We start from the raw sequence: 14,718 nt of genomic DNA on the forward strand, positions 1-14,718 counted from the left end.
TAATATCTCCTCGTCCAGATTCCTTTGCCTCAGGTTCACCTCTTCTTTCAATTTATTCTCCACATCATTTCCAGCATGATATTTCTATATCTCCACTCTGATCATGTCTTTCCCTGCTTAAAATCATTGACGACTATTTGTAGAATTCAAGATAAAGTTGAAACTCCTTGCCATTTATTCAGAAGACATTTCGTGTCTGCCCCCAGCCAGGATCTTGACTTCTCCTCCTCTATTCTTTTTTGCCTTCCTCATACCCAAATGTCACATAGTTACTGGGACGTGTGATTCTCCCATTTGCATTCGTAAATGCTGTTCCCTGTACCCGGAACTACTGTCCACTGCCACCCACCTCACCCACCTCTAATCCTCCAAAAACTTTAGCTCTACTTTAGAAGTCTCTGCACTGTGTTCCTATGCTTTGTAGCATTTTGGCTATTTCTCTGCCATCACATTTATCTCACTGTGCTGCAATTATTTGTTTATTGGCCTTTCAAACTAAACTCTAAACTTCCTGAGAGCAGGGACTAGGTGGTATTTACACATATATCCACATATCCTCAGCACATACCACAATATCTCTGACTGAGACCCTCCAAAAATCTTTTTACAAAGAGAAGGGATGGAAAGAGAAGAGAATAGGAAGGGAACAGGAAGGGAGGGAAGAGGAGGGGAGGGAAGGAGAAAGGAGAAGAGAAGACAAGATAAGAGATGGAAAATAAAAAAGGAAGAAAACCAGTTCTTTCTTCTTGGGAAAAAAGAAGGCCAAAGAAGTCCAAAAAATAGTCACAGATTTTACTCTGAACAGCACAAATAACTAATTGTCCTGTCTAGATACAGAATCTGAGTTTTAAAGCATTTTCTTGCTAGAAAATTCAAAATATATAAAAGGATATGCACTCAAAGGACCTCTGCTTCAAACTTTCCCTGCCGTTGGTGCTTCATGCCTATGGGATGTGTATTAAAGAGGCTGCCTCACTCAGTAATTGTAGAGAATGGAGGGAAAACAAATAGTTGTTGATACAGGTAATGTTCATGTTTCCCCATTGTAGCAGCATATGGCACTAGTTGTAATGGCCTAACGTAAAGCATTCCTGGACAATATTAATGACCAACTAGGTTAATGACCAAAGACTCAGCCTCAGGCACCAAACATATTCTCCTCTTCATTAATCCCTAGGAAATGACCTCAGCCATGTTCATTATGGCTCAATTACACTCACACTCCCTCATGAGAAAAGAAAGCATTGCAGTCCTAATACCAAGCTATATTCCTTTTTTTTTTTTTTTCGACTTGACACATGGGCAATAAAGACACAAAACAAGTTATTAGTCCCAAGGTCAAGCATGTAAAGGAAGAAACGCTATTGCCTTATCAGCTCCCAATCATCAATAAGAACTGAATTTGGGACTTCAGAGGTCACAGAGCAGGCAGACCAGGATTTACGCATCCTATGAGTGTTCTTTGAAGGTGTGACATGCACTAAGCACATGTTAGCCCCAGATGTTCTGAGTTTGGATGAAAATCTAAACACTCAAAAGGCAGCTCTTTGCTAGTATGCAAAAAAAATGACTTCTTCAGATATCAACCTATCATTCAATTAATCAATATTTATACAATGTTTCCTCTGAGTAAAGTCCCACAGACTTTGCTTGTGAGTAATTCAGAAAGGAGCATCAGGGAGCATAAAATCAAGTTACACAGAATGAACATACCCCGTGGTGGCTTGAAACATGTCCTGAACCACACCGACACCTCCTTCATCAAGAGGCAGTCTATATCCTCTCACCTTGGATCTAGCCTTAATGACTTGTTTGTAACCGAGAAAATGCAACAGGAGCAGGTCTGCATGACTTCTGAGACTAGGTTATGAGCAATCATGTGGCTCTGCCTGGTTAGCTCAGATACTCAGTTTTGAACCCTGGGTCACTCTGCAAATCCACCTACCTTGAAGCAGCCACATTTTGAGGAAGCCCACATCATGTGGGGAGGCTCTAATGTTATGGTTCACAGAACCAGCTGTAGTCCAGCTGACAGTAGCATCCACCACCATACATATGAGTGAAGACTTATCTCCAGAAGATTCCAGGACCAGTTGTTGAATCACCCCAGCCATCAGCTCTTCCTAGATGAGGCTCCAGTGTGGAGGAGAGACAAGCCATTCTCACTGTCTCCTGTTGGAACTCCCGACCCATAAAATTTATGAGTGTAAAAAAATTGTTGTTTTGTGTTGAATTTTGTACAAAAATTACAAAGTGTGGGATAATTTGTTATGCAGCAGTAGTAACTGAATATCTCTCTCTACACACACACACACACACACACACACACAGAGAGAGAGAGACACACACACAATAAATACATACAGCTGCCTTGTGAGGTTTAGTAATTTGTATGTGTATGTTCCTAGTTTGGCCACCCCAAACTTCTGTCTTTGGGGAAGTGCCATCATCTAACGGAACTGCATTTAACCTGCATCTATTAATAGCAAAAATCACCAAGACTTCTTCAATGGGGCCATGTGGCACATTCAGTGTGAAGAAAATTAATTCCAAAGTCAAGGGAACATTGATCAGGTACAAACACTGTCTTGCATCACAAGGTGATTAAACTCCTTCTGACTGTCCATTAGAATGTACCTCTCTCAGGCTTGGCCTCCTGTTATGTCCTTTCTATAATATATTTAGGATTTCTGAGCTTCAGTGTCACTGCCAGATCTGCCTCCCATACCAAATCTAATCCAGGACCTAGCCCAGCCTGTACCTCCAACTGCCCACCCTCAATCTCTACTGGCAAATCTCATTATTTCCTGAGCACCTTCACCTGTGTAGTCCTCCGTCAATAGAAAGCTATTCTTATCCAAATGGTATTTCCCACTCCAGAGTGGCTTGTATGTGTCATGGTTCCTGCACCTCCAGGAGTCACAGAATGGTCCCAGCTGGCTCCTCCCTGTGCATGTCCCCTGTCATCCATCTCCCATCCAATGCTGATGGCTCTTCTTTCAGAGTGTTCCAGAATTCATTCACCTTCCTCTTTTCTTACTGTCAGCTCCGTGCCACTTCTTTACCTCCCACCCAAATTCACACACTTGCCTCTAAACTGGCCTTCTCCCTCCAGTGTCTCCAGCACACCCTGACTTCCACCGCTAGATTAAACATCCCAATTCCCATGCCTGCCCATTAAGTCAGTCCAATACAAGAACCTGGAGAGGCTTCAGTGCCCGCAGCTCCAATCCAGATGCTCCCTAGAGCATTTGCAATGTCTTTTCTTATTCTTTAGCTAGCAGTCCATCTCCTCCATGACACAGACCCTCTAGCAAAATATCAATCCTCTCCCTTCATATTCCCACATCTGCCCTCCCTAACCCCACCCTTGGTGGTGTAGCATTTCCTCCTGAATTTCCTGACGATTTTGTTCCCTCTGCTGGGAAGCTACTCTTTCCCTTCCTTCTCCAGTCAACATGATATACACTCTTCAAAATAGTGCAATGCTATTTTCTACAAACCATGTAGATCTCACACCACTGTCCCTGACCCTGCCTCTGATTTCTTCAAACACCTTGTTAGTAAATACCATACCTTCCTTCCACGTGGGGCCATTTCTCATCATGCGATGTGACCTAAGCATTTTCAGTACTTCTTATTTCTCTAATGAGATATAACTTCCCAGGCAAGGGCCATGCACTGTACTCATCAAAATTCCTCCAAGAGCCTGGGGTGGTGCTAAGCTGCCAGGAAGCAGCCAATTGATACCTTCATTTACCAAATACATTGAGAAGAGTGCATGATGCTGGAGTCTGCTAAACTCCTTCCTACCCCGGAACATGGCCCAGGTTGGAAGAACGCCCCACCCATGACTTTTCACCCTTGCCTGCTTCTTGTAACTCACCTCTTCTAAGAAGGCGTCCTCAATCGCTCCTCTAAAGCTGTCATCCAAGCACTGTCTCCAAATAACCATTTTTAATTCTCCATAGGGCACATATAGTTCTTCTATGTATTTTCAATGTGTTATTTATTTTTATTTTTATTTTTTATCTTTTCCCAGGAGAGCATAAGCTTGATGACAGCAGAAAGACTTTCTGTCTGGTTCACCGCTGTATCCCTCCTACTAAAACAGTGTCCAGAAGAGAGTATGTGATGGGTTAAATGGATGAATGAATGAAACGAGTGAGTAAAGTATAGAGAAATACTCTATACTTATGAGGCACTCACAATCTATTAAGAAAAACAGATACGAAAGTCAAATATCACCTAGTGATAAGTAAAATTATATATATATGAATGAATATATATATTTTTCATATATATATATGAAATAAAGGAGAAATTGAGGAAGGTAGAATAGCATTCCAAATAATAGGAAGTGTACACTCAGAAGTGCACAGGCTTAATCCTGCATGTCATTTGTGGCGGAAGGAAATGTCCAACACTGTGAGAGTATGAATTTTGAGGGGTGGGGGAAGGGACCCTTGGACATGAGGCTGGACAGATTGGCAGAGAGCAGATCTCTAAGGGAGTAATGTGGTATATTAAAAAGCTAGAGCCTTATCCAATGTAAAATCAGGTATAACTGGAGAATTTTAGGCAGATAAATTAGACCTTTGTTTCATAACTATCACTTTAGTAAAAGTACGGAAGACAGAAAACAGTGATAAGAGACTAGAAGCAGGAAGACCAGGTAAGAGGCCCTACAGGTAGCCCAGGTGATATGGTTTGCATCTGTGTCCCCACCTAAATCTCAAGTCTGAATTGGAATCCCCAATTTTAGGGGAGGGACCTGGTGTGAGGTGACTGGATTGTAGGGATGGACTTCTCCCTTGCTGTTCTTGTGATAGTGAGTGAGTTCTCATGAGAGCTGGTTGTTTAAAAGTGTGTAGCACTTCCCCCTTTGCTCCCTCTTCCTCCTGCTCCCACCATGCAAGATGTGCCTCCTTCCTCTTCATCTTCTGCCATGATTGTAAGTTTCCTGAGGCTTCTCTAGCCAGCTTTCTGTACAGCCTGTGAAACCGTAAGTCAATTAAACCTCTTTTCTTTATAAATTACCCAGTCTCAGGTAGTTCTTTATAGCAATGTGAGAATGAACTAGTACACTAGGTATGAGAGAGTACAGGCCTGGACTAAGGCAAGGGAGGTGAGGCCAGATTCAAGAGAAATTAAGGCAGCAGAAGCAGCATGGCCCATGACTAGCTGAACCAGGTAGATGAGAGAGAGCAAAGACTTAAAGGCTAATCCCAGGATAACAAGCACAAAGGTGCCTCCACCAACTAAGATCATAAATTCTGCATTTGAGCTGGGCTGAGGTGTTCTGAGTTTCACATCCCTGTGGAATAAGCAGGAGAATAAATCTGATAAGCATTTGGACTTGCAGTTACTAGGAGCTTGGAGCAAGGCCTGAGTGAAAGACATGATTTGGGAGCCATTGGTGTACAGATGACAGTGAAAACCATGGGTGTGCATGATGTGCTTGGAAAGATGAATTGGATCTACCACTCAGGAAATTGCTTCTCCAGGTCCAGACTCTAAGGCTAAGATTTCAATATCCAGGATTACAAAAAGCACTCATCACAATGCAACAGAAGTTGCAGGCCAGTGTCTCCTTGACATTGGAATTCACTCTGCCCACTTGATACGAACCACATGGTCTTGGTAGTGCGTGTTTCTAGGACCTTTGATTACTACCAGGCTGAATACCGTATGTTCCATTAAGCTTCATATTCTGGCATAGAAGTCAATGAGAAACTGCTACCTGCACCAGTAACATATGTTCTCCAAACCACTATTAACACTTTGCAAAGCTGCTGTACAATTAATTTTTAGCAGAGATGCACTCATAGCTGCCCCATCATGTGTAAAATGCATGCATTTTGCCTTTGCCAGAGAGAACATATTGCAGCCCATATTTTAGTCATCTCCCTTCAAAGGGTAAGAAAATTTTGTGGTTATTCAAGATAGGAATGCAAATTCAAATTTGCTCATGACTAGAATGGCTCACATGGCCACAGGAACATCTGTTTTTCTAAAAGCATTAGCTGACTGTCCAGAGGTGGTCACTCATTGTCCAGAGACTGGGATGCAGAAAGAGAGACTTGGGCAACTTGTTTTTTAGACTGATTTTGTCTCATGCAAGAGTTGCATGAGATGAATTCAGGTAGACAATCATTTCATATCTTTTTAAGATAAAGGAAGGGACTACTAGTATATACTGTGCTATTTGCTTTGGGCCATAAATAGCACTACGAACTTTACATGCATATCTGGTTAAATTATCCCACATCTTACATGGTAGCTATTATTATCTTATTTTTACAGATGGTGAGACTTGTTCAATCTAGCATAAAATATTTAGACAATTGTGCTTCTCCATTTATATTTATTTTGAGGAAAACTGAAGCCATGATTTGGGATTCACTGATGTTTTACCTCCCCGACTAGTTTTGCAGATTACCTATCATAGTATACAAGATGTACAGACCACTAAAATGGATATATATTGTTTTTGCCTTCCTAGCATCCCCTTATGATAAAATAGCATCCTCCCTTCTGATAAAATAGCATCCTTCCTGCTGATAACATAGCTCTTCCTTTTTTGGAACCTGCTTTTCGCACCCCATGTGATTCAGGCTGTTATCAGCCAGTTGACTACTTCCTTCCTTTCAATAGGTCTAGACACATTAGCCAGCCTGATCAGTCAGAAAGTTCCATCTCTGTACCCAGTAATTGGCCTGCGAAGAGCCTATTATTCAAGAGATCCAAAGACAGTTTGTACGAGATGACCATGAAAGAGAGTCCTGCTCGTTTACCTGCATTCACTAACTCTAAGAACAAGTAACCCTAGAGCTGCTGGGGGAAGAATCTACCAGAAAATGAAGTCCACACAAAGAAAAACAGAGCCAAGACATGGCAGGGCCAGAGAAACAGGGTTCAGATGCCATCATGCAAAGTCCTTGATCCAGCTTGTCCTGGAGCTGTTTTATTCCTGAGACTCCCTGGTCATATCAGTCAATAAATTTCCCTTTCTGCCAATGCTAGCAGTTTGAGCTAGTCTCTGTCAATTAGACTAACAGAAACAGGTCTGGCAGAAAATGAAATAAAAATATATTTAGCAAAAAATTATCTGAGTTAGTTTTACAGTCATGGATTTCAAATTTCACCATTTGAAACAGAGAAATTTGTATACTAAATAGTAACTTAAAAATATTAATGGCAAGATCTCAAAGATACCCATTGGGAAATTTTACCTTGGGTGCAATAATTTAAGTTTAAGAAGAATTTTCACTACTGACTTGGATATAACAATGACATGACCATTTCTCAGAGACTTTTTGACAACTGTCTTACTTATGAATAAACCAGAAAGATAGATGATACTAAATATTAGTTTCACCCTAAGACCCAAATATCTATGACCTCTCCCCTGGGCCCCATGCCTGGATGGCCCCACTCTGTATACAGTGCTTGAGGTGGCTTTACTGTATTATCATGTCATTATTATTCTCCAAATTTCCATAAAAGTTGTCAATATCACTTTTTCTCAAACGTATGCATGAACCATCATGAAAACTTGAGTACTATCTCAGTGTTATTTATTTATTTATTTATTTATTTATTTTATTTTATTTTGAGATGGAGTCCCGCTCTGTCACCCAGGCTGGAGTGCAATGGCACGATCTCGGCTCACTGCAACCTCTGCCTCCTTGGTTCAAGTGATTCTCCTGCCTCAGCCTCCCAAGCAGGTGGGACTACAGGTGTGCCCCACCACGCCTAGCTAATTTTTGTATTTTTAGTAGAGATGGGGTTTCACCATGTTGGCCAGGCTAGTCTCGAACTCCTGACCTCGGGTGATCTGCCCGCCTCAGCTTCCCAGAGTGCTGGGATTACACGTATGAGCCATTGCACCTGGCCGGTATCTAAATTTTATCACAAATTATCTGAGTCATCTTGGGCAAGCCCTTTGACTTCTCTGGACCCCAACTTCACCGTATAATAGAAAGATGTTGTGCCTAACCTGCCTGGAGTGTTGAGGACGTGCGGTGGGACAACAGATGCAAAAGCACTTTGAAAAACATAAGGATTATTAATTTAAGAGCAAGAGTCCTTAAAACAGAACTCAATTTTATTCTATGCTTTTTGCCAGTTGGGATCTGTGGAAAAGCCATAGATTTATTACAAATTCTGAATCTCTTTTCAGGATCTAATCTGAATCTGTCAGATCAGACCTGTCACAGGTCAAATGTAGAGAAGGATTAGATTATAGTAATAGAACTCGGACCTTGATCACATCTCCAACCTGCCTTTCTGATCTTGCAACCCTTTGTCACCTACAGGAAATATGCCCAAACCAGTCTACTCCCAATCTCCCAAACACGATCTAGACTTTGTTGTAATTCAACCATTCCCCTCACCTCAAATCTGCTGTCTTAACTCATCCATCACTCAACATCTTACTTGAACTTCAAGAACAAGTTCCTCCTCCACTCTGACAACCAGCGCCCCCTAGGGCTCCCTTGGTGATGAGTTATGCACTGTTTTGTTATAGTTCTTATGTGATTCTCTGAAGATGTCCTGTAAATTTCTCATTGTTATAGTTCCTGTATATCTCCAACCTGTCTTGACAATTAGACTGTAAGTATGCCAAAGCCAGTCACTGCCTTGTACTCTTCTTGCTCCAAGTAGATACTCAGCAAATATTTGTTGGTTAGTTAAAAAGGAAATTGTCCAAAGGAGGAAAATGGCTAAGAAAAGAACTTATGATGAAATGAAATGAGGGAGATGAAGTCATAGAACATCAGGTTATCCACTGAAATCTGTTCAACATAGACAAGGGAGCTGGTCTATTCAAAAGAAACCCACAAATCTGAAATCAAATTTTTAGAATGGAAAGAAACTTCAGGATAATCTAATTGACATTCTTCATTCATTGTGGATAATCACCCACTAACTTCTCTGACTTTTGAATTGAGTTTTTACATATTAAATTTTTTATGTTATAAAATATGACTCTTGGTAATTTCCTAGAAACAGAGTCTGAAAGAATAGAACTTTGAAAAATGGCAGCTATTTCATCGATATAAAAAATACTTCTTTTTTATTTTATTTTTATTTATTTATTTTTTTAATTTATTTATTATTATTATACTTTAAGTTGTAGGGTACATGTGCATAACGTGCAGGTTTGTTACATATGTATACTTGTGCCATGTTGGTGTGCTGCACCCATCAACTCGTCATTTACATCAGGTATAACTCCCAATGCAATCCCTCCCCGCCCCCCTCCCCATGATAGGCCCCTGTGTGTGATGTTCCCCTTCCTGAGTCCAAGTGATCTCATTGTTCAGTTCCCACCTATGAGTGAGAACATGCGGTGTTTGGTTTTCTGTTCTTGTGATAGTTTGCTAAGAATAATGGTTTCCAGCTGCATCCATGTCCCTACAAAGGACACAAACTCATCCTTTTTGATGGCTGCATAGTATTCCATGGTGTATATGTGCCACATTTTCTTAATCCAATCTGTCACTGATGGACATTTGGATTGATTCCAAGTCTTTGCTATTGTGAATAGTGCTGCAATAAACTATTCACAAAAAATACTTCTTCTTGCTAGAGTCAAGCCAGACATCTTGAGCCAGATTTGCGGTATCACTTTTTTATTTTATACCTCAATATGGAAAAGAACAGATGATTAACAGAAAGACAGGATTCCCCACCTAGAAACACAGAAAATGCTGACTGGTTCAGAGGGGAGCTCCCTTCAGGAGTGAATCCAAAGTGTTAGAAGGTCCTAGAAGTCAAATTGTTGAACTTTGATATACTGCCAGAGAAAGCACTGGCTTGGGACTCAGAGGACCTAGATTTTGAGAACTTGTTTCATCAATTTCACTTGACAGTTTCCCAAATTCTAATTATCAGGAGGTTTTTCTTGTCTTAAAAATAGGGTTGTGGATGGAATTAAATGAGATAATGTATTTAAAGACACTTCATTTATAGAAAAGCATAATTTGCATTATTTATTATCCATTTAATTTACATTAAAAACTATTTTCATCTAGCTGTCCCAAAGGTGTGAGCCTTTAGAATCTAAGAACCAAAATGGCATCATAACACCCCTGAAGCCCCTTGGTTACGCATCTTTACCCTGGCTGTAAAGAAATGATCAACTAATCCTCAGCTCTAGCATGTTCCAGCCCTTGCAACTTTCCCTGAACTCACACGCCCTCAACAAATGACACATAGCCCAGAGCTTCCCGCTCTACAATTAGTCACATCAATCTGAAGCCTCCTCACAGTTTAGTGAACACAGCAGTATCTTCTTTCGCTGCCTGAGATTCTTGCAAAGATGGGAGAGGCAGCTTTTCAACAGCCTGAAAGGCCATCTCCACCACAAGAACATGTCTTCTCTCCAAGTCCACCCTTCCATGGTCACTTGAGTGGCTCTGTCTTGCGTGGAGAGTCATCACTGCTCTCTGTGAGATCTCCGTTGAAAGAATTGGTGAGGTCCTCCCACCTCAGGATGGTCCAGGCATGCTCACCACCTGGGACCCCTCCCAGCTGACCACAACCCAGCCCCAACTTGAAAAGGCCTCTGAGATACTGTTCAAAAGTCATTGGCTTTTGTCCAATAGACAACCTTAGGTTCCTGTGGGGTAGACTCCTGACGGCAGAGTATGAATGAACACTAATGATCATCCGTGTCAGCTAATAATATGAAACATATCTGCCCTGGCATAAAAGCCAGAGTGGGAACACACTGCACCATTCTCAGAGCAATACTGCTCATGTGCAAGGTTGGAAATAGAGACATAATGCTAAATAAAGCCCTCGAACTGGCTATCCTGGAACTTCATCTGTACACTGTTTCTTAGAGATATTAAATTGTGTTTAACAGAACAGAAGGGACCCTGGACATCAGACAGCACTCTCAGTTAGCAAATGGCATCACTAAGACACACAGAGAGGAATTGACATCCCCAGGATGACTCAATGAGTGGCAAGGCTAGAATGGAGCACAGGGCTGTCCAACCCTCCAGACTCTGCGGCCGCTTCGGTAATCAATTAAACATGCTCTGCCCTGAAGCCTTTAGCGTATAAGCTGAATGTAACCTCTGGGTATCTCCTTATCCAAAGCAAGGAGTATGGCCAGATCATCTCCCCAGCTACCCTTTAGCCCCGATGACTCCATAGCACAAAATCAGAACTGCAATCTACCAACCTGGTATTAACCTCCCACAGACAGTGAGTATATGAGCTCTGGCTCTTGCTTTTATGCCAGGCTACTTTCCTCAGTGAGCAGACACTCGATAAATACTGACAACTGATTGGCTGATGAATGAGCTCATAAATAATAATGTTTACAGCTTCCTTCCTAAACTCACAGCCAAAGCAACTCCTCTAAATGGCCTCTTTTCCTCCTTTTTTCCCCCTTGGCTTGCTTATAAATTTTAAGATGCATCATGCAAAATGTCAGAGAAGCAATTACCTTGGGGTTTACCCTTAAAAAGGAAAAAAAAAATAGCACCAAAGTCCATAGGGGAAAATTTCCCTGAACTAAACATGAACCAGAAAATGTACACTGACTTTGATTACACACGGTGCTCCAGGGTTCTTTAATCAAACGGTCCATCAGGGTGTCAAGAGCTCTTTCCCCTGGTTTCCGAGAGATGAGAACACGATCCTTTATTCCGGTCAGGAGGTGAGTGCCAGGGACAGATCTAAGGGCAGAGGCCACTGACAAATGGAAGGTAAAGTCTGAGATGTAGACACTGCCATGACAGCAGCCATAATATGTGGAAGACCCAGGAACAGAACAGAAAAGCGTGTGTGTGTGTGTGTGTGTGTGTTGTGTATAACAGCAGAAATTTATGCTATTCATTTAATTTGGATACCAAAGATTTATGCGTAGGGGCTTGGAATAAAGCAGATACACATCTTTCTTCTAAGCATAGAAGAAAGGTCCAAGTGGAAGGCTGAGACAAGCGGGTCTAACTCTCCCTGAAGCTATTTTTCAAGAAAACTTTTCTCCTCTATATTAACATGATGCAGGATTTATTTCTGTTAAGTATGCTAGATAATATAATATACATATGCATATGTGTGTGCATGTGTGTGCCTATTTTTCAGTGCATGTAACCCAGGCTCCCAGGTTCCCAGAAGTCTCCTAGACCCCACAGATACTGCATTGTAGTGCCAGCCACCATCACGAATACTCAGTGATGGAATGAAAATTCCTATCCAATTTATTTGACCATAGGTAGACAATGGAGGATAAAGTATTATCAGACGATAGAATTAGTAAGGGAAAGAAGTCAGGTAAAGGGTAGTTTCTCTGGAAACTGACAATTTCATTTCTTCTAGTCCTTCTCCCCCAGTGAAAACAGAAGTCAGCAGAGGTCCATGAGATAGATTTCAGGCAATTCAACTAAATCTGTGGACCCAATGCCATTTTGAGCAACAAGGAACCAAGATATCTGTTCCTTTTAACGTGACCTGGCTTACCACCCAGGGGGCAGGCTTGCCACTGACGGCTCTTCCAAGTCACTGCCATAAACTCATCAGGGCTTGCAAAGTTGCATTTCCCCTCCTCATTCAGAAGACACAAATCAATATACACAGAAGCACTTATGCTTGGTTCATAAAATCTCCTGTGTAAATGCTGGAAACATTTCCACGCCAAGCCTGATGCAGGCTACTTCCGACAACAGCTAGTATTACCGTGGTGTGTGGGAACCCTGGGAAAGGAGAGAAAATGCAAAACCATGGCAAAAGCCAATGCTGAACCTAGTGTCAAGCCAAAAGCCAATTGGGTTGGAACAGGACAGTGCCCATGTCCTGGTGTGCTTTAATATGGTAAGAGCAAGGGCTTTCTTAATATGGTGAAAATTCCAGAGGGGCATAAGGTGAGTCAGCTGCTCACACAGATAAACGCCTGGACAAGGCCTGCCAAGGTTTGCCATCCATGGTAGATAGGAAACAAGCTGCTCCCAACTCAGTAGCCCAAGCGTCACTGAGGCCACAGCGAACCTCCTCCACCACCTCTACAGGAAAATATGAGCAGATACGTGGGCGCCTAGAAAGAAGACCCCATTCCATCACCCCATGGACAACAGATTCCACAGTTGCCATGAGAAGATATCCAAAAACAAACACAATCGGCTCAATTTAGATGCAAAAGACAAGGGGGAAAGGACGCTGGGAGCTGGAGGAGGCATCCTAGCAATCTATTTCGAGGGGCTCTTAGCACCTGTTTGCAAGCACAGCTCTCAAAATAGCATTCAGCAACAAGTTTCTGAAATGGCAAATCTACAGCTTCTTTTCCTTTCCCTGCAAGTGCTTTGTCATGCTGATACTCTGACCCAAGAAAGCATTTCCAAAGAGCCTGCGGGATAAAGCAGAGCAACATGGAACATGTCTGCAGCCACTGCAGCGGCAGCAGCAGCCCACGGTGCAGGGGAGGCGAGAGTGGACGCTGCCTGGGCCCCACCTCCTGTCCGAACACTCACCATCAGCAGGCCGAGAGCTGAGTCGGGTACCAGCTGTACTGCCATGGTCTCCGATTCCCATGCACGAATCCTGCTGCCGAGTCAGTCCGCCTGGGCCCCAGGTGGCTACAGAGCATCCAAAAGCACCTGCAGAAAAAGCAGCCAAAATCCAGACTTAGGGAGCAAAAGGCTCAAGGGGAAGATAGGCCACCTTTCACACAGGGTGGGGAGGAGGTCAGAGAAGACAGGGTGGGAACTGTGCTTAGGGAGAAAAAAAAAAAAGAAGAAGGAAAATAGGAAGCTGCAGGTTATTTAAAGGTGAGCCCTTCCTAGCTTCGCAAAGCGGCACAGACACAGAGACCGCATCAAACACAAATGTGAAAGCTTAGAACACGGAATGTTTAACTGCTACCTTCGCCCTGGCAGCAATTCTTCCTTTAACTGACAATTAAAATAAAACATTCCCTATTGCAGATAAATCAAGCAGCCCGAGCCACCCCCTCTCTCTGCATCTCTCAGCAATTCTGCTGCATAAACATGCTGAATGTCACAACATACCGCTCGCAATCTGGTCAGTGTCTTCTTTGCTGCAGATAGGTGTGTCTCTTTTTGCAAAATCAGATATCTGGGAGTGAGACAGCCGAGTCTGACCATGAGGCACCAGGCAGTCACTGGAGATCAGCAAATGCCCTTACCATCCCTGAGGAGGAAGTCACTTAGGAACCGACCCTTCCACCTTCCCCAAATCTACTTTTCCTCTCCAAGTAGACTGGCCAGCTCAGCTCCCGGTAGGGCTAACATACTTAGGAGGGATATGGAATTGCACTGCCTGTTCTGTGAGCGTTCTGATCTCCCTGGCTGTACCACATGTACGCCGCATACAGACACACTCTACCTCTCTCTCCCTCCCTTCCTCCCGCCCTTCCTCCCTCCCATCCCTTCCCTCCCATCTCTCCACAGGGCTGCCTGTTAGGAATTTTGAAGGAGCCTCCCTAGCTCAGGGAGGCACAGGGGGCGAATTTGTCACAAGGGACACTGCTTAAGAGAAAAAGGCAAGTTAGCCTTGAAAATCATATCATGCAGTATTTTCCCTGGAGGATGTCAATGAAAGGAAAAAAGAAAATAAAACTGCCGAATCTTGTTATATAATGGGTAACTCAGAGGGCTTTCCGGAGTCGAAGATTTAAGAAAATTAGACATCTTTTCATGAGCACCGTCAAGCTTGTATCTTCCTCTGGAGTCCATGTAT

At 42.7% G+C, this 14,718-nt stretch overlaps 1 long non-coding RNA gene across 1 annotated transcript; it reads right to left on the reverse strand.

Annotated features, from left to right (window-relative positions):
- Nucleotides 1–9,907: 9,907 nt before the first annotated feature.
- On the reverse strand, nt 9,908–14,345 carry LOC144331076 (uncharacterized). Its single transcript, XR_013397931.1, has 2 exons — nt 14,028–14,345; nt 9,908–13,616 (listed from the first exon to the last, which is right to left on the reverse strand). It is a non-coding gene; the product is annotated as an uncharacterized LOC144331076 (long non-coding RNA).
- Nucleotides 14,346–14,718: the final 373 nt, after the last annotated feature.

The sequence above is a fragment of the Macaca mulatta genome, chromosome 9, assembly GCF_049350105.2.
Source record: "Macaca mulatta isolate MMU2019108-1 chromosome 9, T2T-MMU8v2.0, whole genome shotgun sequence".
Taxonomy (NCBI): Eukaryota; Metazoa; Chordata; class Mammalia; order Primates; family Cercopithecidae; genus Macaca; species Macaca mulatta.